The 27,571-nt window shown below is 36.0% G+C and overlaps 1 long non-coding RNA gene across 2 annotated transcripts; it reads left to right on the top strand.

Annotated features, from left to right (window-relative positions):
* Positions 1-745: 745 nt before the first annotated feature.
* LOC124963664 (uncharacterized) lies at positions 746-19,963 on the top strand. Of its 2 annotated transcripts, XR_007104766.1 has the most exons (4): positions 746-867; positions 12,435-12,602; positions 13,452-13,484; positions 16,693-16,842. It is a non-coding gene; the product is annotated as an uncharacterized LOC124963664 (long non-coding RNA). The 2 variants fall into 2 exon arrangements; XR_007104765.1 differs by lacking the exons at positions 13,452-13,484; positions 16,693-16,842 and adding an exon at positions 18,570-19,963.
* Positions 19,964-27,571: the final 7,608 nt, after the last annotated feature.

Consider the following 27,571-nt stretch of genomic DNA (forward strand, 5'->3'; position numbering starts at 1 on the left):
GGAAGACAAAATGAGTTTCTAATGCAACTTTTGGATCAGTTTAGTTAATTACAACAAGATGAATGTACTAGCAGTTTTCTTAGTTGTTTTATTAACATGCAAATACATACACAGAGAGTCTATAACCTTCTGCATTGGTAATGTTTTAATTATTCAATCTTTGGGAAATGATCATATAGGAATTCCAGTTCTAGGCAATCTCTGGAGTTTGGTTGGTTAATATGCAGGAGAATCAGCAGTCAGCAGTGAGGAGCAGGTAGAGCAAATCCTCCACGAGAACCATGAAACACCTGCACCCTTTATAGAGGAACTAAAAAGCAGTGGAGAGATGCCTAAGGCATACACATTGTGTGCATTCATGCCCATGTGCTTTCTCAGTGTGGGGGTCTGCCTCTTTTTCCTTCTGGTTCTTGGAATTATAGTAATACATATTTTAATCCTGCTACTTTTACCTTTTCCTTTTGGCATGATTTTCTCCATCTCATTGAGAAAAGAAGTCAATCAAGTTTCACTGAGTTTATTTCACTGAGTTTAAGTTTACTATCCATCTAACCCTGAATGTGATTTTACTTTATGTTATATTTGAAGTCAGTATTATTAAAGTACCAAAAGAGTTAGTGACATACGTTCGGATGAGATTAATAGCCACACAGCTGGAAGATTGGATTGCCAACTCATGTACACAGGCTGAGAGTCTGTATTTATTACTCTTTCACATTGTGAGAACTTTTCAAAGAGATAGAGTCTAAAATCTGCTCTGGAGTTCAGAAGGTGATAGGAGCCTGTTTCTGGGAAACAGAAGAGGGTTGGAGATGTAACTGGGGAGTATGTCAGTGGCTTGGAATCATCAGCCATGTGCAAAACAAGGTAGGTGCTTATTTCAACCATGACCTTTGGAAATTTCTCAGTGATAGCGTAGGAGGCTTTTTTAGGAACAGCCTTGGAACAAGATGTGCTTCTTCCCACGAGTAAACTACAAAATGAGTCTTTTAAATGATTTTTAATTGCAATTTCTGAGCCCAGCGTGAAGGTGCCAGTCGAGCTGAAAAGCAATGTTGTTTATTTCACTTGTCAGGGTGAATGTATGATGAGAAAGAGTCACCAACTTGCTCTGGAAACATTTTAAACACGCTGAGGAAAAAAACAAAAACTTTTCTGCTTCACAGTTTTTAAGTAAAATGTTTTCTTTGAATTGAGTTTGAGAATAATTTAGATCATCTCTAAGAAATTTCTGTCACTAACAATGTCATTTTATAGTTTTATTTAATACACTTAGCAATAAGTAGGAAAGTTGTTTTGTAGACCAATTTTAAAAATAAAGTTATTTTTAATGAGTTTATAAATATGGGAAACTTAATAATTTCACCATAATTTGTTTTGTTCCTATGTCATTTATTGACACATTATAGTTGTAATGGTGGGATTTGTTGCTACATATTGGTGCATGCACATAATATAATAATACAATTTGATCAATCAATGTCGCCATCATTATGTGTTTACCTTACTTTAAATTTGCATTTTCTTTTAAAATTAAGCCAGTGACAAAAGAAAAAAATAACGAGTTAAAAATTAAATATATCGTGGTGCACGTCTGTAATCCCAGTGGCTGGGGAGGCTAAGGCAGGAGGTTCTTAAGTTCAAAGTCAACCTCAGCAACTTATCAAGGCCCTAAGCCACTTAGTGAGACACTGTCTCAATATACAAATCAGACAAGCACCCGTGAGAGTCTGATTCAGCAGAGAGTGATGTGAGGAAGAGAACTTGTGGTAGAATGTATTTAGGAAGATACACAGGTAACTTGAAGAGACTGACTGAGCATCCTGTGGCCAGAACTGGCAGTGGGAGTCTGGGATTTGAGCACAGAGGCAGCTGGAGCAGTCTCCACCAGAGCAACCTGCAGTGTAATCTAGGTGTTGAATCTTAACCACATGCCTCTAGTCCTAGCAGGTCTCAGGTCTTCTCACAGACTCTATGTGCTGCCTGTATTCATTAATGTACCACTGGGGAGGCATAATATAGCTAAGGTGGGTACCCTTGCAAGCCCCTTACTAATCACTCACCAAACTTGCAAATACTGCTCTTGAATATCTTTCTTACTTTGATATCTTATACAACTCCTAATAGAGAGAATTATAGCAGATGTGTTCCCTTGGATGCTAACAATTAAATTAATCCGTTCTCAAAATAAAAAAGGGCTGGGGAAGTGACTCAGTGGTTATGTGCCCCTGGGATTAAATCCCCAGTACCCCCAACAAAAAAGACACATGTCAACAAAGTGACACAAATGAGTTTTGACCTCTAGATTCTGAGTCTTACATAATAGTGAGACTTTAACCTGGCAACATCGCTTGTTACTCATATATGATTTGATATCAAGAATCTACCCGAGGCAAAACAAACAAGAAACAAGACAAGTGTACCAGTAGGTAATGGATATTTTGAACTAAAAGTTTCAATAAAGGATAGGTAGGATAGCTTATGAGACCAAAAAATAATGAGATGGCCTGTCAGAATGATTCAGATTCAGAAAGATATATAGAATTCTTTGGAAAATGACATTTAATAACTCTTGGGATCCTTGTCAGTTAAGTCTACCTTATTTTACCTCATATTTGGATTTTTGTGAACTACCCTTCAAACAGACTAGAGAAATATGCAACTTAACAAAATATTCATTAAGCCTTTTCATAATGTAATCTGGCAATAGAAGACAATGTACCCCCCAATTTTATTTTGTCTATTCATTAACTGATAAAAATTAAAACACAACCTTGTATACTGTATTTCACCAATTCTAAAGTGCATGTTTTTAAACATTTTCATATTTTCAAAGTCAGGATGTGTTTCATAATTATAGCCAGCCCACTATTGATAATTATATCAAATATATGGAAAAATATTTCAGTTATTTTCTGTCTTGATGGAGTAAGCACATTGAGTTTAACTATCATTTAGAAGTCTCCAAAATGATTATTTTGGGTTTGGACATTTAAAGAAAAAGAGAAAAAGACAAAGTGTCATCAACCAGGCATAACAGCAGGGTAGCAGAGCAGAAATCTAACATAAGTGCAGCAAGCATTTCTGTTTGGAAGAATAGCTTCAATTCTACATTTTTCTGCAAAACAACAAAATACATTATGCAAACTTAGGAAAATGAGCACAAGAAAGTAAATCTGTATCACTATCTTTTTCAATAAAAAATATTATAAATACCAAGTATTACAACTGCTGACAGCCAAAAAGCATAAATATCTTAAAGTAGATGAAGAAAATTCCAAATAATGAGACTGTTGTGACCCATCAATGTGTCGTTTTGGATACTCTTTAAAAATCATGTGTCATATAACTTTTTCCAACATGTTTTTCTTTCATAATGTTACACAAGATGGTAAACTTTAAGGTAAATAACATGTTCATGAGTGATACACAAATGCTACTTGCCTGTTTTATGTTAGCTAGTTTGAGTGGTTTGTATTCATTGTTGTGCAGTATATATATATATATATATATATATATATATATATATATATGTATGTATTCTATATGCACACATACTGTGTTGGTCAACTTTTCATCACTGTAACCAAAATACCTGACAAGAACAACTTGGAGGAGGAAATGTTTATTTGGTTCACAGTTTCAGAGGTTCAGTCCATGGTCAACCAGTTGGTTCCATTGCTCTAGGCATGAGTTAAGGCACAGCCTCATGGTTGCAGGACCTGTTGGAGGAAAGCAGCTCAGTTCATGATGGCTAGAAAATAAAGAGCAAGGGGAAAGGAGGTCAGAGAAGATGAAGACTTCCAGGGCAAACCCCAGTGACTTACCTCTTCCAGCTATACCCCCACCTGCCTACAGTTACCACCCAATTAGTCCATTCAACTAGGATGGATGGATTAGGTTACAGCTCTCATAAACTAATAATTTCACCTCTGAACATTCCTGCACTAACAGAATCTTTTAGGGAACATCTTAGATCCAAATTATAACACAGATGCACTCATATTTTATTTCTGAATGACCAGTGGACATTACCTGTACTCCGGAGTACATACACCATCATTTGAAGAACATTGGTGTAATCAAATGCCCACTAACAAGAAAATTTTATGTACTTCAGAATAAATTCCTTACTTTTTATTTTCAAAAAATTTGGATTCCTTTAAAAACGTCATTGTTAATGTACATACCTACTTATTTTCAAGGCCAACCCACCCATCTTCTGACTGTGGTGAATATCAGCTACTGACCACTCTCAAATTTGTCCCTTCCTGTAACACATCCCTTGACACATGTAAATGCTTGTCCCAAGGTTTTCAGGTGGTCAATAGATGACAGAGAAATCCAAAGGTTGCTTTGCCTCAATTTTGTACAGCAAATGGCCGCCCCAGTTCCACAGCTCCCTGTAGGACCTGGGTTAACCTTTAGTTGCTGCCACACTGTGGGTCAGCTTCTGTCTCTGCTCAGTCCTGCCTTACTCACTTCCTTCAGGTTGTATTTCTCAAGAGCACTTCCCTAAACCTTCTGCATACAACTCCTATCTGAATCTGACTTCAGGAAACCCAACCTAAGACACTACATCATCTTCTGGTTTCAGTGTGGAAAGAATGCTATTCATGGAAATTTGAATGATGATTCATCTATAAATGCTTCAAAACAAATTTCACTTCTAATTACAAGCATAGTCTTTTGTATTAAACAAAGTTAGAGAATTAAAAAGTAGCATTAGTAAGGGAGACTGATCTGTGGTTTAAAAAGTAATGGTCTGACATATGAAACACAGTGTAAGAGTTCAATTTATGCCATGAAACAAAAGATAGTGGGTTTTCTTATGGTGATTTAATTTTCCTCTCGTAGTGCAACTCTCCCATCTGCTAGGGTGTTATTGTGACCTATATCCTGGGGACAGGAGAAAAAGAAAGCAAGTGGGAAGTGGGGAGAGGAAGATATCCATTTCTCAAAAGCCTTGGCCTAAAAGTTGCAAAGGTCACTTTAGTTCATAGTGACCTGAACTCAGTTTCCCACATAGGAGACCAGAAAAAGTAGTCTAGGTTAGGGTCCAGAAAGAATAGGAAATGGATTTTGGTAAATTGCCAGCAGCCTTTACTGTTGATCTCTAAATTTTGCAGAATGCAAATGAATGGACTCCCAAGGAAGGTGATTAAGTAAATGTATATTTACTTAACTTTGCTCAATCACATTGAAATGAACATAAATGAACCAAGTTCAGGAAAGAATAAGATTTTGAATTGAAAATAAGGACCCTCATACTGGTGTCATGTAGCTGGAAACCACACAGTTTTGAAAATGTTGGAGAAAGGACTCCACAATACACTATACATCTTCCTAATGTAAGTACACAGTGAAAATAAATTCCACAGTTCCCACTAACAACTCCTGCTTTGAAGGGATGAGAGCTAGGAATTTCTTTAAATCTTCTAGGAAACTAACTGTGCTTGGAGTCCAAATAAATTTCCAAAAGCAATTTTGAAATTGACAAAATGACTCTTCATTTAGAATAATACCCTAGCCAGTAAAATAATGAAAATGAAATATAGTTAAGAATTTGTTCTTTCAGATAAATATGCTGCCATATAATTAAAACACTGCAGTACTGCTATAATAACTGACAGACAAATCAGCACCAAGAAGAGTGACTCAAACATAGGTACCTGAGAAATATCTCTCTAATGAATAAATAGATTAAGTGATGAATAATAAAAGCCAGAAACTGATAAAATTATAAATATTAATTTTATCACGAATATGGCATTTCAAATATGTGAGGAAAAGATGTGTTGCTTAGTAAATATTGATGATAGGAAATATTAGTTACCTGGAAAAAAATAAAGACTCTTGTATTAGAAGCAAACAACTCCAATGTATGTAATTTGTGAATGTTTTAGTTTTACCCAACAAAATCACAAATTATTGAAAAGAACCAGAAAGATTTTATTATTTATCTTTACCAGCTCACATTAGAAGAAAACAGAGGTCAACCTCATCAAATGGCTAAACAGTTAAATGGAGAGCCATCATAAGGATTTAATTCAAAGCTTGTTCTCTATATGTTAAGCATTTTCTAGCAGAGTTGAATACATACAGGTATTTGATACAGCTCAGATTTAATTCTTTTATGTTCTCATGTGCAGAGATATAAATAAAGAATGGAATCAGAAGGTAATTAAGCTTGCAATCTTAAAAGCATAGATAGTTCCTATTTTCAAAAAAATCCTTAATAACAGAAATTCTACAACATTTTTTACCAGAGTGAGGAAGTCCTGGAACTTTATAATATATTGGGTTCCTTTCCAAACATCTAAAATCCAATCTCATTTGCTGTAGTTTAGGCCTATACTCCCATGTTCTTCTTAGAGCAATTCAAGACAAATACTATAAAGATGATTTTCCTAGGGTTTTATTTTAATGGGAATTTAGAGTTGGCAAAAGTGTGCACTTTCAAATAACATTATATTAGTTTGACTCTTTTCCCCCCAAAAAAGTTTCAAATATAAGAGATGACACTGTCAAAGGAATTAACCCTATTCAAGTATCATATTGCTCTTAAGTTTAAACCATTCTCTGAATAGTTGGCATAGCTCTGAAACAAGTACTTGTTTCTGGGGTTTAGGAGTATAGATGTGTGGGGTGCCCTATTCCACTCCTCTTCCCTAGCTGGTGCACTCCTGTCCCAGCTGCTGAGAGTTCTAGTTACTAACAGCTCAAATTCACCTATCTCCTGAGAATTACTACTTGACCTGGAATTGATTGGAAAATGACACCTTTTTTGCAAAGGTTATTCTACAGTTAATGACTGACCAGTGGTTGGTTCCTTGTGCAGTGGGGCATTGCATTGATATCCATGCTTCAATGGTCACCCCAGACCAGGTTGACTGCGGCTTCGGCTGGGCCTTTGTCCAGGTACCTGTATCCTTCACCCATTGCATGTTGTACTTGAGTCCTCCATTGGATACAAGGGGATGCAACCCAGCATGTCCCCCAGAGAGAAACTGTTTTATTTTGAACCATAAAAGAGGGGGAAAAAGAAAAGAAACCTGTTAATTGAATATATGATGTCCCTCTTTTAATATCCTATTATCATATGTCCTAGTTCATTTAATCCATAACTGCTTCCTGAATTCCTTCTCTTATTTCTCCTAGCATGTGATGTATGGAAATAGACAATCTGCTACCCATCTATTTCTTCAAACTACTTACCTATTGGTTTTAGCTCTAGCTCTTTTCTTTTTAACCATCAATTTATCATAGAGATGTGAGTTATAGCCAAAGCATGGCTTGATGACCCACTTCACTGGGTAGCAAGTGGAGAGACAATCATAGCACATGGCAAGGTAAACCAAGAAGTAGATCTCTGTAGTCTTTGGGGGCAGGAGTAATGTATTACAGGGACCATATGAAAGAAAGCATTGAGGCTGTCCATCATTCACTCCTCCGATCATACACTCACCAAATATGTGTTAAGGATCTGCTATGTGCCATGCACTGGACTAGACCTGAAAATGCAATGTGTCTGGACCTAATAGGAGTACACTTTGCCCTCAAAGAACGTAAATCCTTTTGGAAAATGAAAGAGAACATTTATCTAGTAATTACAATAAATGTTAACAGGATTATAATGGTAACAGTAGAAAGTTCTCAGTGGCTCCATCTAACTCAACATTGAATGCATAGCTTCCCAGGGAAAGAAATACCCAAATGGAGATGTAAAGTTTGGGTCACAGATAGACAGAGAACGTGAGAAGTGGAAAGAGAACTTCACACAGAGAAAAGTTCATATATGAAGTTCCAGAAACATAAGATGTCTAGAATACTTGCGAGCATGAACTTTAGTGTGACCAGACTAGGAAAAGGAAAATGAGAATAAAATAAATTATGCTCAGTACATATATGAATATACTCCAGTGAATTTCACCTTTATGTATCTATAAAGCACCAATTTAAAAAACTGTAAACAAATAGAAGGAAGACCAGTTGAGTACAGGAAAGGGAATGGGGGAAGAAGGAGGGGAGGGAAAGAGAATGTACTGGGGACTAAAGTAGAGCAAATTATATTCCATGCATGAATGATTGTGACAAAATGAACCCCAATATTATCTATAACTATAATGTACTAATTACATAATTTAAAATGAGATGGAGACTAGAAAGGAAAAAAGGAAACAAGGGGCCTTTTGCCATTTATAACTGTGAGAATAAGAGCCTTCTTCCCTACCTTGTCTTGAATTAGGCCAGCAAGAACTCTTCTTTGTTCATGATTATATGGCTTTCAGGAAACAAGTTCACTAGAAGATTTGTATTCATATTTTGGTCAGTGGCAAAGCAGAACACATGAAGTTAGCAGCATTTGGGGAAGATGTGCAGATATAACCATTCCTGTGGTATCTCAACCCAGCCATCCTTGGCAAATATGCCACCACAGTATTGCTGCATCCTGCTAATAACTCACATGGATGGGGGTCCCTTGGCATGTGCAAACGTTCATTTGCTTTTCCTGAACTAGCCCATACTTTTCTTTTAGTGCTAAAAACTACAGGTTGATTCCACTGACATTTCCTAACAGATTGGTCAGATAAGATTACCACAATCATTTAGAGAGAAGGGGAAATGAGACTAAATACCTTTAAAAGTAAGTGACCTTTATAATGACCTTTATAAATAAGTAGATTAAGAACAGGCTGGATTTTAGACATCACAGGTCTCTAGAGTCTGTGCCCAAAGCTCATTCAATAGCACTGTGTCCTTTACATGTCTTTCTCTAGCCCTTCCATGGCTTCAGGTCTTCACAAAGTGGAGGACTAAAACTCTGTTTAACATCATTAGTTTTTTTAACTGAGGCATGGCATGTACCTTTACACCCTGTTAGAGGAGAATGCTTAACAAATGTATGCTTTTTTGTTTTGTTTTGTTTTTTAACAGGGGACTACATCCAGGGGTGCTTCAGGGGTGCTTAACCACTGAGCTACATCCCTAGCTCTTTGTATTTTTTATTTAGAGACAGGGCCTTGCTAAGTTACTGAGGCTGGCTTTGAACTCCTAATCCTCCTGCCTTAGCCTCCCAAGCCACAGGGATTATAGGCATGTGCCACTATACCCAACTCTGCATGGTCCTTTCTTGAGAAATTTTTAAAATTGGAAATCCTTTCATGATTTTGAATGCTCAATTTTGAAATTTTCATTTTTTTAGTCATTAGCAATATACAAATTGCACAAAGAAATAACTGAATCATTTCAAATATGGAAATTACTGTACAAAGAAAACTAATGATGTTTGTCTGTCATCTGGGTTATGTAAATGATGACCATGTGTCTATTATTAGCACAACTGAATTATCAATCAATATGCTAAAAATGCAAGAGGAGGGGAAATCAATCCAGTTAAGTTCTGCATGTTCTGGCAGACATGCTGCTTTCTAGGAGACCAAATACTTTTTGTTCTGATTATCTTTCTTTATAGTGAAATAGTCTTTGTATTGTTTTATTCATATTCTGTAGGAAATTAAAGATGTTATTTGGGAAAGCATTTAAAGGCCTCAGATTTTATACATATTGCATAGTTTATTTCAGAGCGTGATCTATTTAGACACATGGATATTTTGAATCTACTTCCTTTGTAGTAATAAAAACTCAATTACTTTGTGCAAGTCCACCACGGAATGTTGATGTTTTCTGTAATAGCACGACTTTTTCTGAATACAAAAAAAAATAGTAGAGGCGTGAACCAACATGGTATCAGGGGCATTCTTTTCAGTAGTCCAAAGAGGACACATGTGAAATTAAAAAGCTTCCTCCCGTGTCCTCCATCATCCGATGCCAATACCCACTTTCACCCCTTGTGGTCCCCATCCTTTCCTATAGTTCCACAATCCACTATTCCTGTGACTAAGTCAAACTTAGCTTTAGATATATGACCACTGTTTTTTGAGTTATCGTCTCTCCCCTGACAATACTTTTACTTTCTATTTTATGTACTGCCTGGAAATTTTGTGAGTATTGAGTTTTAGAATGAGAAAAATGAAAATGTATTTTCATTTTGCGAAAATGAGATATTTGTGGCTGAACTTTTAATAACCGAATTACAGAAAAGATCAGTGGGAAAAGTCATGGGAAAAACTACTTCCTTATTCTGTTCCATCCCAATCTATGTATCTCTGGAGAGTGACAGAAAGGAGTAGGTATTTATGACAGAGGAAATTTAATGTTGGGGTTCAGTTACATGGGTGATAGAGGAATTCAGAAGCCAAATATGAGCAATTAAGATAGCATGGTGATTAATAATGGCAAAAAAGTCACATCCACTCTGCAGCTAAAGATAAAAGGGAGGAGTTGGTATTATCTGAGCTTAGAAACTGGAATAGTCCAGGATGTATTGGTCATTCAATTCCAGTCTGTTTCTTGATACTTGTGTTCAGAAATATTGCAAGTATAGGTCTAGTCTGCAAACAAACGACATGAGGGGTAGTAAGAAATGCCCAGATATGAGTGAAGATTCAGAGTCCATAGCAGCTGCACCAAGCACTTCCAAATAGAAAAAGACATGTTTTTCCACCCTTAAACTCCAATGATTTTTCACATGTCAAAGTCAATTTTAATCCAGATGTCACTGAAGTCTTCAAAATTCATCTTTGAGGGGTCAAGATGTGTATTATGTAAAAGAACAGGGAAATAGTGAATATCTTAGGTCTTATGTCTGATAATGTAGAATCAAGCCTGGGATGGGGACTCTTGTTGAAGAGTTCTCTTAAAGGAGAGTGAGAGAATAGGGCAAAGCCAGGAAAACCTAAGCAAGAATATAGTCATAACTGGGTGCTAACTTTTCTGTGATTCCCTACAAAAGGGTTGGAACACAGTCCCATCTCAAGGCAGGGGCTATACCTTCATCCCTGTCCATCTGTCATTGGCTGAGATTTGTGCAAGAGTTATAGCAGCTCTCATTTGACTAGCAGGAATGTCCAAGGAAGGGGCAAGTTGGGAGTCAGCAGGCAACACTCACAGTAAGAGGCACATGCTTGCACTGCCTAGAGAGGGGATCTGGACAGGATTTTCAAAGCATCCAGAGAAGAGCTGGGGCAAACTGCCAAATAACTGGCAACATCAGGACTGAAATCATAATAGAATAAAATCAAGGGAGATATAAAAACTTTGAGAATACATGAGGTGATAGGAGTTTGGATAGCATTAAAATATTAGGAGTAAAATACGTTAGAAAGGAAAGAGATTTAATTGAAAAGTCATTACTTACAGTAAAGAAAACATAATGATTTATTGAAAAAAGTTTTTCATGTTCTTCTTTTCTGCAAAGAAATTCTTTGCTGCCAAATTGTTTTACTTCTGAGTTTGCCTCTATCCAGCCAAAAATATAAATATCATCATAGATATCATTGCTCATGAGACCGGTAAGTAATTTTAAAGTCATAAATCTTAGTGTATTTGTTTCCCATATTGCTGATATATGGTAATTTGTGATTAAAAACAACACAAATTTATTATTTTGCAATTGAGGTCAAGGTCTGACATGGGTCATACTGAGCTGATGTCATTAAGTCTGGTTCTTTTGAAGGCTCCATGGAAAAATTCATTTCCTCACTTAACCCAGCTCCTAGATATCACATGCCTTGGGTGATGGCCTCTTTCCTCCTTCAGTTAACAGCATAACATCTTTCTGATCTTTTATCCATTGTCAATCTTTTTCTCACACATACCACAGTTGGAAAAGGTGCTCTCTTCAGGACCCATTAGATGACACTGGGTTTACCTAGATAATCTAGTGTAATTCCCCTATTGGAGGTTGGCTGACTCGCAACCTCAAATGCATCTTTAGTCGCAATTCCCTTTCACCCTGTTCACAAGTTTTGTTGGCGTCCTTGGGACTGGGGGCCCTTATTTTGCTTATCACTCACAGAGATAGTAGTCTCCAGCTATAACTGGTATTCTCCAGATATTCAGACATAACTGAATTTAAAACAAACTTACTATTTTTTTTTTCAATTGCATTCCCAACTGAAAATTTATTAAACATTCTAAAAATCTCAGAAAAGTGTCTAGTGTTTATAACCACTAACTTTTAAATTACAATCTCTCTGCTGCTACTCTTTACAAGAATTGTGAATCAAATGTGCTTCTAAAAATTTCTGGATGTATAATATGACGTGAACACTTTTTTCTTTTGCATTACTTTCTCATTTATTTTGTAGCACATGCTTTAGGTGCATATTATTTTTACTCTTAACATTCAGATAGAGAACTTGTGTTACATTTTTAATTAACTTACCCAATAATTTATATTTTGGGAATTCTAATATTTTTTTTTTTTTTTTTTTTTTTTACTAATTCTTGACTTTCCCTCCATTCTCCTTGTAACCTCTGTGATGCCATCAATAAGGCTATTTTGTTCAATTTCTGTTTTGTTCCACTAGAAGATAAAGAATGAGGCTTTCATGCTGTTATTGTTACACCTTGTGTTTGCTGCTGTTCCCACCAGCACCTGGAACAAGCTCAGTTGCCTTTTTCTTTGCTACACCCTGATACTCAAAGATGGCAAACAAGCGAAAAGACTGAAGATGATATTGGGTTGAAGAAATCAAGTAAGTAAAGATGCTTTCTCTGCACTGAAGATGAGCCAGGGAAACTGCTTTGTGGCACTGTCACTTATGAAATAAGAAGGGGAAGCCAATGGTCCACGGTTCAGCCTGACATGAGGACCCCTATTTTAACACCTAAACCAGAACCTGTTGAAGGTGTACATGTAGGTATAGGAACATGCTCACATGTATGTGACTAGTGCAAGGTTTGTGGACTGAGAAACACTTTAAACAATTTTTATAAGATAAATGATTAGGACCTAAATCTATCTATTCCACTATAGTGAACTATTTCCTAGTCATTATTTCCTAAGGAATCCTTAATAAGTATATTGTTTAAAACTTGATAGATCCTACTAGCCACAAATATTTAACAAAGGCCTGGCATGAGAAGGAAGGAACTCAGTCCGTTCTCACTTTAACATGATTTCTAAGGAATGTCTCCCTTCTGTTACTCCAGGTTCTTGAGAAAATCATAAGGCATGAAAGATACAGATATAGACTGATGTAAATATAGATAGAAATTAAAAGTACAGATCTGAGAGGTGGAATTTACTAGGGAAAATGGTGCACATGATTATAGAGGTAGAGAAATCCCATGATAGGCTGTCTGAAAGCTGGAGACCCAGGGAAACTAGTAGTATGGTTTATTTAGTCCAAATTCGAAAGCCCTGGAACCAGCTAGATCAAAGGCATAGTAATCAGAGACCTGGGAAGTTGGTGGGTCAGTGCAAGTTCTGGAAACCAAGGCTGGACAACCTGGGGTTCTGAGGTTCCAGGGCAGGAGGAGAAGGAGTTTCCAATTCCAGAAGAGAGAAAATTCACCTTTCCTTTGCTTTGTTTTCTAACCAGGCCCTCGGCAATTTGATGGAGGCTGCCTACAGGGTAAGGGAGAATTCTTCCTTACTAGTCCACTGATTCAAATGCTATACACTTTCATAGACATACCCAGAAATAATGCTTTATTAAGCTTTACCAGCTATGTGGGTATCCCTTAATTCAGACAAGTTGACTCCTAAAATTAACAATCACATTTGGCAATGAATTTTAGTGATGGCACCCCCCCGCCAACACACATACAGGAAACGAGAGAACTAGTCAGTTCTCCCCACTGGCTCGGAAATTCCTTTAAGTGTGAGAATCATTAAAAAAAAAAAGTAAACAATATTTTCACCGATTCAGCAAGAACATTTGCCAAGTTGATGACAAGGACTGATACATTACAATTAGAACTTGCTCTGGGAACCTTGTGCCTTTCTAGTCATCAGCCAAGGTATCACATCTCAGTCCACCCGTTTGAGGATCCATGAGTGTTATGGTTTGGATGTGATGTGTCCCCCAAAAGTTCATGTGTGAGATAATGTAAGAAGGTTCAGGAGAGAAATGATTGGGTTTTGGGAGTCTTAATCTAATTAATGAATTAATCCCCTGATAGGGATAAACCGAGTGGTAACTGTAGTCAGGTAGGGTGTGGCTGGAGGAAGTGGGGATTGGGGGTGGCTTTGGGATGTATATATGAATATATATTCATATCAGGAGTAGAGTCTCTGCTTCCTGATGATGCAAGTTGCTTCCCTCTGCAACACTCTTCCACCATGATGTTCTGCCTCACCTCGAACCCAGAGGAATGGAACTGGCCTTCTATGGACTAAGACCTCTGAAACCAAGAGCTCTCAAATAAAATTTTCTTCCTCTATAATTTACTGGTCAGATCATTTAGTCACAGCAGCAAAATAGCTGACTAAAACAGTGGGAAAAAGGTAAAAATGAGGGGAGCTATCTATAATATGATCTATTCTTCTAAGGACTTTAAACTAACAATTGGATGAATCATATTCTAATGGTAGGAGGCTCCTATTCCCTTTCTGATCTCACCTGCTACTGCTGCTGCCTTATCCATGGCTCTCCAACCAGACTGGCTTCCTTGCTGTCTTTAAACAAGCTCCATCTCAGACTCTGAGCACTTCCTGTTCTGTTTTCCTGAAGTTCTTTCTCCCAAGATGCCCACCCATGTCACTCCCTCTCCTTTTCCAGAACATTACTTGGATGTCCCCTCATCAGAAAGGTTCTTTCTGCCTGCCCTTCATAAAATCTCAATGCCACCTTTCATCTTAAATTCTGCATCCTTTTCTTGCTTTATGGTTTTCTTTCTAATATTTAGTATCTGAATTATTTGTCTTGCCCTGCTATAATGTGAGATCTTGAAATCGTGCATGTTGTCTGATCGTCCAGTGTTGTATTCCAGTGTGTAGAACACTCCCGGGCACTCCATAAACATTTGTTAAAGGATTTCAATGATACCTAACCTAATTTCAGAATTCCAGTGGGTTTAGTAGCACTAGATAGTGAATTCTTAAGACTAGGATCTCTTGGGTAGAATCTGAATCTCTCTCCACTTCCTTTCCTCTTGTCCATGTGTGTTTTGGTTTGTTTTGCTTTTACTTTGTGACTCCATAGTATTTGGCAAAAGTAGTCATGTAAATGTTTGCTAAATTTAAAATTAGTTATAAACCTCTGGAAGGCATGAGAAAAATTAGAGCTAACTTTAGAGGAATCTATTATCATAAAGCAGCTCTGGGTCTGGGGACTTTTTGTTTTTTATGTACTAATTTATAAAATGAGATGCCTTATTTTTTATTACAGTGATTTTGCAGCGAGGAGATAATTGGGAAGAGGGTTAAGGTTTTCCTAATAAGAGAGAATTAACTACACTTTCTTGCATTTCAAATAGCTTCGCTCTACTCAGAATAGAGAAAAATATGCCAAAAGGGAACTATAACTACCAAGAAAATACTATTTTTCTTCTGGAAGAAGCAAAGTACATGGGGGGACATTCTGGACAAATGGTCAATAGTTTAATTCAGCCAAAATCTTGATGATTTAAGCAGAAAAGATAGAGATGTTTTTTAAAAATCATGCCCCAGAATAGCAAGCTTAAAGGTTGCTTGAGTTTTATTATAGCGGTTCACTGACCTTTCTGACTGCCTAAGGAAGGCTGTTGCCTGTTGGTAGCCCTTCACATGGAAACAGCACTTAAAGCAGTGCTTTGCATTCTCTCTCTGGTACGCTAGTTAAAGGTTTGTCAAATGTTGAACTGCCTTGCCCAATTTTGATCATATTTTACTTTTTACATTTTTTTCCCACATTTCCTGTATACCAACATGATCTTATACATCAAAAATAAAAAAGCAAAAAAAAAAAATGTGGAAATTTCTTCAAAGAATTGTATGTGCTGAGACAATAGTACCTGGGGGAAATGGTGGAATTTTTTCCTTATTTTTCTTCTTGATTTATCTCTTTTATTCTGGACATTGCAATCACATGCATAAATCTAATCCGTTGTTGTCATCTATTAGCAAGGAGAATATAAATTTTCCAGCTTCTTGAATGTATGATTCAATGTGTGACAGCTAGGTAGTATTCCTTGGGAATTTTCATCTGGTGCTTCTCTAAGATCTTTGAATTTCTAATTCTTACCTATTTTTTAATTTGTGGATTTCCACTGCTCAAATCAAATTTCATCTCCCTTGTCTGATTGAAGTATTAAGTAGTTGAGTAGCAAATCTGTAAAGACAAGGAACACCAGATTTTGAAAACCCAAATAGGTGAGGTTTACTAAGTTAGCTTTCCCTCCAGAAAATTACCCAACACAAAATAATGATGTAATGTTCTTGGTAAGGAAGCTTTGAAAGAAGCTGCATTGGCTTTCTGATTTTATCCAAATTTTCAGACTTAATGGCCAAGAATAATGCCCACATTTTCTCAGAGAATTTGTGTCACAATTAGGAAAAGCAATTAAAGTGAATTTGGTAGAATTCAATCACAGGTACTAGAACATACAAACATAGGCAAAGCACCTTGATTCTCACTGATGAAAGAATTTGTGGAGATGGACTGGCTAATTTTTTGTATGTGCATTTCCATAATATTAAAGTGGATAAAAGAGACAAACATGATCTTAACCAGACAATCAAGGTTAATTTCAACAGTGCTGTCATGTTGATAGAATTCACTCTTGATATGATGTGAAGGGCATTAAACTTCACCTTCCTGGTCCTTCTTCCACTAACCTATAACCCCTGTCTTCCATTAGAAAAACATAAGACAACCTCTAACTGCAACATTCAATGACATGCCTAAGCAATGTTCCTCAAACCAAGAGAAACCCAAGGAGACCAGATGACTAATAGTAATGTGGACTCCTGGATGGGATCCTTGGACAGAGAAAGGACATTAGGTGAAAACTAAGGCTTTCCAATGAAGAATGGACTTCACCATGAGAACAACAATAGTGTATCAATGATAATGAATAGTTATGACAATTGTAAAACACTATCACAAAATGCTAATAATGAGGGAGACTGGGTGTGGAGTACATTGTTACACTCTGTACTGTATTTGAAATTTTTCTGTAAATCTAAAATTATGATTAAAATATAAAAATCCATCAAGTGTATTCATAAAATTTTTTTACAACATGCACTAATGAATAGTAAATAAAATTAAAATGGCAAAAAATGCTTTCTCAACTCACCCCTCCTGTGTTGTTCTTTTCTTCATGGTTCATGAGGTGAGTGGTTTGCTCCCCCATGCACTGCTCCCATGATGCCCCATACTCACCAGCGGCCCCAAGTCCTGGATTCATCTGATTGTGGACTAAAAGCTGAAAATAAACTTTTAAACTGTAGGCCAAAATAGCCTTTTTTTCTTTTTATAAGTCAAATGCTTCAGATATTTCATCATATTAATGGAAAACTAACTAAGACATCTGCCAAATAAGTTATTACTTTAAGGAATTTTAACTTGCAATTCTAGAATGCCCAATGGATTCTTTTTTGTATATTTCAATTTTATGTTGACATTTTCTGTCTTTTTCAACATTTTGTCCTTATTTTCCTGATACATAATAACATAGTTGTTTTAAAGTTCTTGTGGACTAATGCCAATGTCCTGGACATATATTTGCTTCCTTTCCTCTTTGTTATCAATCATGTTGTTCTTTCTTTTTACATGTATGGTAATTTTAATTAGTTTATTTTGTATGTTGCATATAAAGTAACCATTGCAAATGAGTCGTTTTACTTGAAACTAACAATCCCAATAAAGATCAAGACAAATACATCTTGTGTTTTCTTTGACACATTGTGAAAGTTTTATCACCTTCTCAAGAAGGAAAAATGGGAAAAGAAAGGGAAGGAGAAAACCAAGAATCAGGGAGAAAAAGGAAAAGTTGAGGGGAACTCTGGAGGCTGTGGGGAGAGCGAATAAAATAAAATACCTGAAAACCACATCACTGAATGTTGCCCAAATGATTTTCATCTATAACTGTGCCAACTTCCTCACAAGTGGTAAAATTGTTCCTTAGAGAAATGTTAAGACATTTAAATATGTATTCATTAAATATAAAATTTTAAATTTCTATTTCATATTGTTCTACTTTTATAGCACACAGCAAGGTAAATATTAGGCCAATTTTATCATGTATATGAATTAAAATTGTATCTTAACTCAATTTTGAACATTAATCAAATTTCAGCATTTGGTATCTAATCTCATATTTAATCCAAAAATAGTGTTAATACTCTGAAAGTAACTTCTTCTTGATCAGGATAGTGGCCTTCTCAGATATAAATTATATTTAAGCCTTTGGCAACCAGTTTTTCAAAATAACCAGGTAGAAATAAACAATATGTCCAGAGGTATATTTTGAAGTTGCACATTCTAGTCCATGGAGTCATATTTTGGGCTGGTGTGTCCTGAGTCCTAATATGTGCATTTGGAAAGATTTTCCCTATGTTCTTGCTAGCACCGACACATTTTTGAAGAGAAGAGTTTTTCATTATCTACTTCCTATGTTGCCTGAAATGAAAAACTGCTACCTTAACATAATAAGATCAAAGTTGACAGGAAATTTCAGTGTCTATTAATTACCAACTATGGACTCTAATCTGCTGTTATTTTCCTTCATAGGGTTTACGTTTAAATGACTCTTTAAATGACAACTCTTTTCATACACACTGTGCACGTGGTAGAAGAGAATTGGCAAGATCACATCATTTGGTCTGAAGTGAATGAATGAGGGAGATCCAGACCTCCATGGGAAAGCATCATGAGTAAACCTTCAGAACGAAGTACTCTGGTTAAATCAAGTACTAAGGTTTATGGACGAAATGCTGAGCAATGAAAGAAAGTAGAACAATCAGCCATACCACATAGCTTCATTGTGGAAAGGACAGCTTTCTGTGATCTTTTCCTTTCTTCATGCATGTTCACGCAGCTCAAAATTCACAACTAAGAAAGTTAGATAAAGGAAAACTTGAAGGGGTTAAGGCAGCTATAAAAAGACTATTCAGCACATACTGTGCAACTGTGAATTCCTTTATGCTATTTTGTGATTGAGACAATGAGATGTAAACTTTCTTAATGAACCCAACGCATATTTAGACAAAAGATAATTAAACTGTTGGTGTAAGCTGCTGCTATAGAACTCTTTGTTGACTCAGTAGTCTAAGATGAAAAATTCTGTACCATTGTTATGCTAGATGTAAGGAAAAGGAATAAATACACTGATACAGTAATAGGACCCACTGGTATAGTATATCTAGTAATTCAATGTCAATGTTTCTATAGTCATGATTGCAGTGAATTGTATCATGTCCCCCTCAAAAGATACAGTCTTACCCCTAGTTCTTGTCAGTGTGACTTTATGTTGAAATAGGCTATTTGCAGATGTAATCAAGTTAAGATGAGATCATTAAGGTGGGTCTTAATCCAACATGACTCACATCTTTATAAGAGAAGAGGTACAGATAGACATGAAGGAAGAATATCATGTGATGAGAGAGGCAGAGATTGGAGTGATGTGTCTACAAGCAAGAAATGCAAACATTCTGGCAACACCAGAAGCTAAAAGAAAGGCAAACGATGAATTCTCCCCTAAGGCATATAGAGAGAGCATGTCCATGCCAAAACTTTGATTTCAGCATTCAAGCCTTCAGAACTGTGGGAAAATATATTTCTGTTGTTTTAAGTTTTTTGGTTTGTGTACCTTGTTAGACACATTAGGCAATGTGGAAACCAGACTAATGAACTCAAATCCAAAATAGAACACAAAGAAAATATAATAATAAAAAGCATGAATGAAGTAGAAGAGGAAGAGAAGGAGGAGGAAGAAGGAGGAGGGAGTAAGAGTGATCTGTGGTATGACGTCAAGTGAACAAATATATGTGCAGATGGGCTCATGAAAGAGCAAAGAGGGAGGGATAGATCCTTAATCCTAACAATGACTTCAGTTCTGGGTCAGTGTTGATGGCATAGTTTATGTTTTCTTATGGGCTGTATTTTCCTGCTTCATTTTGTAGTTCATATTGTTTTGATTGGATGGTAGACACTGTGGATTTTACTGTTAGGTAAAAATGTCCTTTTGTTTTCTCTAAGCATGCTTGAACTTTTTTTTTTTTTTTTTTGGTCATAATTAAATTACTTGAAAATTACTTAGCTGTCATATGTTTTGCTTTTAAAATTAAGGTTTTTTAAAGTGGGACCAGAATAGGGTTTAGTCTAAGTCTAAGAATCATCATTTGCCAGTCCTAAGCAGGAAACTGCTGTGTAATTTATCCAGTGCTTAGTGAATCTAAGTGAATCTATAGTTTGGTGGAAATAGGCACAATAATTAACCCTACGTGAGCTATAGGCACTATGATTTCTAGTCCTCTTTGTAGACTCCTTCCCTGGCCTTATAAAGTTACCTTAGATCTTGTACCATGGGTACTCAGTTGACCACCAAATGAGTACCCTCTGAAAATCTTGAGATTACTCTTTTGAAAACCCTTTACTCTTTCCTGAGAATCGAGGCTGCTTCAGTCTCATTAGACTCACAATTCTAGGGTGTTAAGGCATCGATTTGTAGCAATCATAGGTTCAATTTGTTTTCATTTCCTGGTCACTTTGTGACAGAAATCACTGTCCTTTGTTGCCTCATGTTCAGTGACTACAAACCATTTTTCCACACTTTTTTGTTCTTTGTTATTCTGGTTGTTTCAAGTGAGATAGTAAATCTGATCCTTCTTACCTTATTTTGAAAAGGACTGGAATTCTCTTTCTTGCTTCTCTGCTGACTCTTTCCTGTCTAATAAATCAAAGGACCCATAAAACACAAAATAGAAAATGTTGGGCAGAATTTAAATGAGAAAAGCTAATGTTAAAAAGAAGGGTGGAAGGAATTACAGGATAGATAGGATCTTCACTGAAACTTGAGTTTTATTTCTGAGGAAGTCTGACCTATTGGAATTTCCAATTTGACCTACTGGCATTAGCCTGGGAAGAGAAGACCATGGATCATCATAATTTTTCCAAATCTGAAATAAACTAACACAAAGTAACAGGGAGAAATCATACTTGTAAAAAATATCAGAGATATAAAATGTATCCACATTGTACATGAAAGCATCTTTAATAAACTCAATTCGGAAAGACTGTATTCATATTTTCTGAGTTTTGCTTATTTTGAATTTCATATCTCCAAATCCAACTCGATCATGAAAGATTACTTTAAGTACTACCTTTATAAGAAAGCCTTTCAAACAGTTCTAGACTTTTTTAAATTGTAGAATTTCTGACATAAAAACTAAAGTGGAGTGCCTTATGCTATTTATCATGCATTATCTGTGACAATAGAAAGCAACACCTTTCTCTGCATTGTTAGATGTTTGCATGCGTTTCTTTACCTTACTTATTTTTCCTTTTAATTCTTGGACCTATGCTAATTTACTGGGTATCATAATAACAATTCCTTATTCATTACAAGCTACACAGTGCTACTCTTTAATTCAGGTTTTAAATTTCAATCTGTCTTCATAGATGAAGTTACAGTCAAGGGAAATGGACTTGTATTTATTCCACCATCTTAAATATATACATTTTTAATAAAAACTGCCTGTAAAAGGCCAGTAATTTGTAAAAATCCAGAGTGAAGAAGACTTGTAAGAGAAATCTAATATAAAAGATTTTAAATAGATCCAATCACCAACAAAAAAGGAAAGAAACACAAGGGGATTATCAAATGTTCTCTCCAGTCATAGGAAAGCAGCTGTGATATAGAACCAAGATTCAGGAATAAACTGGAATCTGAACTGAAGCAGAGATACTGGCAGAGTGTGAAGAAAGGCATAGAAAATTTTCTTAATCTCTCCAACTCTGAGTCCACTGGATGATTTCATGACAAGCATGTGACAGGATGAAGGTTTTCCTCCCAATATGAATATCCAATGGAGTCAGCATATTTGATTGAGAAGACACTCCTTTCCTCAGTGAATTGCCATAGGACCTGTGGCAATAGTGATCAATTATGTAAGTCATTTTCTAATTTCCAGTCTTTTACATATGGCTATCCTTGAAAACATGTATTTGCACGTCCTTAAGACTAGATTGTTAATTTCCACATAATAAAAACTCATGGTATTTTGATCTGGCTTTGTTGAATCTGTAGTTCAATTTTGGAGAATTGATATTGCCCTAGTGATTTTCCAGCCCCGAACATGGTTTATCATTTCATTTACTTAAGTCTCTGTTTCTGTTTCGCTATAATTTGTAAATTCCTGTGTAAATAAATGCTATAAGTCAGACATTAGGAGCCCCCCAAAAGTTCATGTGTGAGACAATGCAAGAAGGGTTAGAGGTGAAATGATTGAGTTATGAGAGTCTTAACCCAATCAGTGAATTAATCCCCTCATAGGGATTAACTGAGTGGTAACTGAAGGTAGGTAAGGGTGTGTGTGATTAAAGAAGGTAAAGTATTGGGGGTTTGCCTTTGGGGTATATCTTTTGTATCTGGCAAGTGGAGTCTCTTTCTGTTTTCTGATCATCATGTGAACTGCTTCCTTCCACCACTCTCTTCCACCATGATGTTCCTGCCTCAAATCAAGCCTGAAGGAATGGAACTGACTGTCTATGGACTGAGACATCTGAAACTGTGATCCCCCAAATAAAATTTTCTTTCTCTAAAATTAGTCTTTTAATCACAGCAGTGAAAAAGTTAACTAAAACAACATACATTTTATGAAACTATCAGAATCATTTTCAGTTATTATAATTTTCTCCTTAATGTCATTATTATTTGTACATTCTTTTCCTTTGAATTATATTGTTTTAAGTTAAACTTAAAAAAAAAAAAAAAAAAAAAACTTCTGTAACTCCAGAAAATTCCTATGACTTTTTCCATTTCATACTAAAAACCCACCCCAACCAGGTATCGTATTTTTAAAAATTTCTATCATCATATAGTAGTATTTTTTCCTTAAACTTCATATAAATGGAATGAGACAATGTGTACTCTGTTGTTTTTGGCTTCTTCATTCAACATACCATTATTGATAATCAATCATGTTTAATATGTAAGTATTTTTTTCTCTTTTCACTGATGAGTAATCTGTGGTTTGACTACGCTATAATTTTTAAATCCATTCTCTCACTGACATTTGGTTTACTTATAGTTTCTTGTGATTAGAAATAGAGCACATTTGAGTATTCTTTTATAAGTTTTCCTGTAGACATATGTTTTCATTTAATTTTACTAACTATCTCTGAGAAGGATAGGTGAGTCACAACAATTTCATGCTTATATTTATTAGAAGTTCACAAACAATTTTCCAAAGTTATTTTCTATGTTACATTTTTATCAGAACTGTATGAGAGTACAAGGGGCTTCACATCCTTGTCAACACGTGGTATCATCAATCTTAAATTTGACCATTCTGGTGACTATGCAGTTTTACCTCATTGTGGTTTTATTTTGCATTGCCCTGGTGACTGATTATTTTGATAAGATTATGTCCACTTATACATGATTTTTGTGAAGGTTATCCTCAAGAACATTTTTAAAGAAGGTTTTCTTTTTATTATTGTTCTTTATATACTTTAGATACAAATCTTTTGTCAGGTACATGTAAGTATTTTTCTAGTCTGGCTCATGTTTTTCACTTCTTTAACACTGTGTTCTCCTTATTTTAACTTTCTATTTTGAAAAATATCTAGACTCATCAAAAGTTCCAAACAATGCACTGTCAAGTTCCATATATTCTTCATCTAATTCTCTCTAATAGTGACAACTTGCATAACCATAGCACAAAATAAAAACCTTTAAAATAACATTGATAAAATTTATAAAGTTTATTCAGATCCCACTAGTTTTATTTGTGTGTGTGTGTGTGTGTGTGTGTGTGTGTGTGTGTGTGCACTTTAAAAATTATGCAATTTTATCACAAGTATAGATTCAGGAAACCACATCCACAATGAAGAGGTAAAATTGTTCCATACTTTAAGGTATAAGACATGGTACATATGTATTTTTGGCACTTAAATTGTTTCATCCATGAGTAATGCAAGAATTATAATTACACCTGCCTATCTCTCAGTTTTCTTCTTTGCCTTATTAATATCACTTTTGTATTTTGAGTGATTTCATATATCCAGCTAAGATATCCACATCAAAACACATGTTCTTGTTGTTCATTTATGCCAGTAAAAATATCAAAATGCAACTGTAGTTGTTATCATCACGATTTGGATCTTTAATATCCCCTGAAAAGATCATGTGCAGGAATGCTCAGAGGTGAGATGATTAGATTATGAGAGTTGCAAACCCATCAGTTGATCATTTTATTTAATGGATTTATGATTTTCATGGACTACTGGAGGGTAACTGTAGGTAGGTGAAGCATCGCTGAGGGGACTAGGTCATGGCGACATGGCCTGGACTCTATCTGTCCATGACCTCTTCCCACTTGTCTCTTCTTCTCTCTTCTCTCTTCTCTCCTCTCTCCTCTCTCTCTCTTCCCTTCTCCTTCTTCCATTCCTGACCCTCATGAAATGAGAAGCTCTTCTCCACCATACTCTTGTCATACCCTGCCATGATGTTCTGTCTCACCTTGGAACTGGAGCAATGATGTGAGCTGACCATGGATGGAACCTCTGAAACTGAGTCCCAACAATGTACAACTAACCAACACAGATATCAACCATTATTTATTCACTTAGTGCCTTTAGCTCTAATATTCAAAAATGTAGTGTATTTCAAGTGACCATATGATAACAAAAACTTCTTTTTTGTTTCTATATTACACACTGCAAAGTAGTATTTCTTTAAATAGGAGCATATTCTATTTAAAATAATATATCAGAGTAACTATTAGAAGATGACCAATGGCACACAAAGTTTGGAAAAGAGCCAACAGAACAAAAGACTACCATTCATTTCTCATTACTTACCAATCATTTATTGGTCTGACAATGTAGCCTTGAAATAAAAAACCTTTCTTCCATGACACATGAATTAGGTCTTTAGTACCCATTTATGATCTACCTGAGGGACAGCAAGATGAGGGAGATATGAGTGGAGGAACCTTGAGGAATTAGCTCTCCACCAGCCCACATAGAACAAAATAATCTTTTTCTGAGATGATCCCTAATTCATTCTAATGGCATAATGCCATCATCTGACTAAAGTGCTCATGATCTCTCAAATTATTTTTTTGATGAAGGTAGAACCTCTTTTCCTGGAGATCAAGACCTATTTTATAAGGTCAGCATACCTTAATGCAACTTTAGGGATATTGAACCAAACCTGAGAAAACCAAACTATTTGTCCCAACTTGAGAACTTCTTTAAACTCCAAAAATCTAGGACTAAGTTCTATTCCTTTGTTCTTTCTGAGGCAGTGCCATTCCAGGTGGAATAAAGAAATGGTTTTCAATCACTCTTCTCTGCCTGTGGAAAAGGCCAGAGGACCCCTTGTGCCCATGTTCAAACCTGTAGTTGAACTTACCTTGACCAGTCCGTGAGCCTGGTGATGGAAGCCTTGTTACTCTCTTTTTGATATTTCAGAATCCGTGTTCACTCCCTTCCAAATTTTCAAAAACTTCTTCAAATCTTCATTCCATGGTAAAACCCAGACCCAAGACATTTTTTGTTTTTGATGTTGAGCAGGCAAAAATAATTCTTTTGGCTAATACATATACAAACAAAAAGTTAGTCTTTGAACTATTTTTCAAAAATTCTACCTTCCCTTTCTACTTGTGTAGTACATTATACTTTAAATGTGTTCTATAAGTTATTAATAGAGGAAAAATAGTGATCTTTTCTTTTCTAAAAAATGCATTTATCAAATCTTAATTTGTTAGGATACCATAAATAATTAAATTTGAGATAGACACAGGCTTTTGGATTCTTGTGGGTTGTTTGTTGTTGCTGTTGTTGATTTTGTACCAGGGATTTAACCCAGGAGTGCTTGACCACTGAGCCAAACCCCCCAATCCTGATTATTATTATTATTATTTTTTAAAAATGTTAGTTGTAGATAGATTCCTTTATTTTGTTTATTTATGTTTATGTGGTACTGAAGATTGAACCCAGTGCCTCGCATATGCCAGGCAAGCACTCCACCACTGAGCCACAACCCCAGTTCTCCTTATTATTTTTTATTTTGAGTCAGGGTCTTGCTAAGGCTGGCCTCAAACTTGGGATCCTCCTGTATCAGACTCCCAAACTGCTGAGATTCCAGGCAAGCACCACTGCACTCTATGGTCATTTTGTTTTGAGAAGATAAATGGGCTCACCCAGATGAACATTTCACAATTCATACGTGATTCTAACTTATGTCAATAAGAAGGCTGGTATTTTGAGACTGAAATTACATTAATGAATGTACCTTCATGTTAGAAGAGTTCCCTCCTGGTTTCCTGAGACTTTCAGAGAAATCCCAAATCCATTATGCTTCACACTGAAGGAGTGCCTGTCTCCAAGGGACTTTATTATGATAAATACTTGAAAATGGGTCTAACAAATAAAAGAAATGTATGTTGATGACAGATCACACCCAGCAGGTAGCTCAGAGTGACACCAATGGAAACCCTAAAGAACAAGGAATTATAGACAGACTTGCCCTCTCTTGATTCACAGATTCCTTGAAACCTAGCAATTATGAACTATTTCATAGTCACCCATTTTTAAAAGATTGTTAATTGAGAAAAATTTTCACATTTTTTTTTTCTTTTTTGTGGTGCTGGGAATCGAACCCATGACCTTGTGCTTGCAAGGCAAGCACTTTACCAACTGAGCTATCTCCTCAGCAAATCTTCACATTTTTTTCAGCATGATCCCCTATTCAAAACTCAATATTAAAAAACTAAAAACCTTTCTTTGGGAATGGGAAATTTCAGAAACCCAAATTCTTCTCAGCTGAATAGCATTAATTCTATGGTCTCTTCTTAGAGACCCAGAATAGGTGGTTAAAACTCAATGTGAAAAATAAAACCTTTTCTGGAGGAAACCACTTTTTATTGGTCTAATTTCTTCTGTGTACTCATTGTTATTTAATGTGCACCTTTCATGCAAAGCTACTCAAATATCACCTATGATTCTTCTCTGTGAAATTTTATTGATAAACAACAGATGCCGAGTGGGCAATTGTAAGGATGTGAAGTCCCAGGAAGGCAGGTCCTGAAGCAGTGCTTTCTGAGCACACGTTTGCAACCAGAGTGTCAGTTACACTCACCATTTACCAGATTCATGACCTGTGGAATACACCCTAGGGCCCTGCTTTCCTAGGAGTTCTTTTAAGGGTGAGTATACCTTCTGCGTCACTTCAATCTGAGTCACTTGATTACCTTTTTTTCTTTTGAATAGTATTATGTTCTTTTGTGGGATATCATTTTTAAATTTATTTTCTAATATCTGCCTTCTCTTGTACATATTTGAGGGCATTTTTGATTCCTGTAACACCTACAGCTCTTTTGCCAATGGCAGGTGCTCTCTGAATGTTTATAGAGCAAGGAAGTGGGATTTAAAGTCTAAGATTGTGTTTGAATATAGTGGCAGCAAAATTTAGCTGCATAACATTGGGCAAATGAATCCAGTTCCTTGTTCTTCAATGCCTATGAGGATAGTGATACTGAAGTTGGGCAGGTAGTATGAAGATC

Source organism: Sciurus carolinensis, chromosome 13, assembly GCF_902686445.1.
Source record: "Sciurus carolinensis chromosome 13, mSciCar1.2, whole genome shotgun sequence".
Lineage (NCBI taxonomy): Eukaryota > Metazoa > Chordata > Mammalia > Rodentia > Sciuridae > Sciurus > Sciurus carolinensis.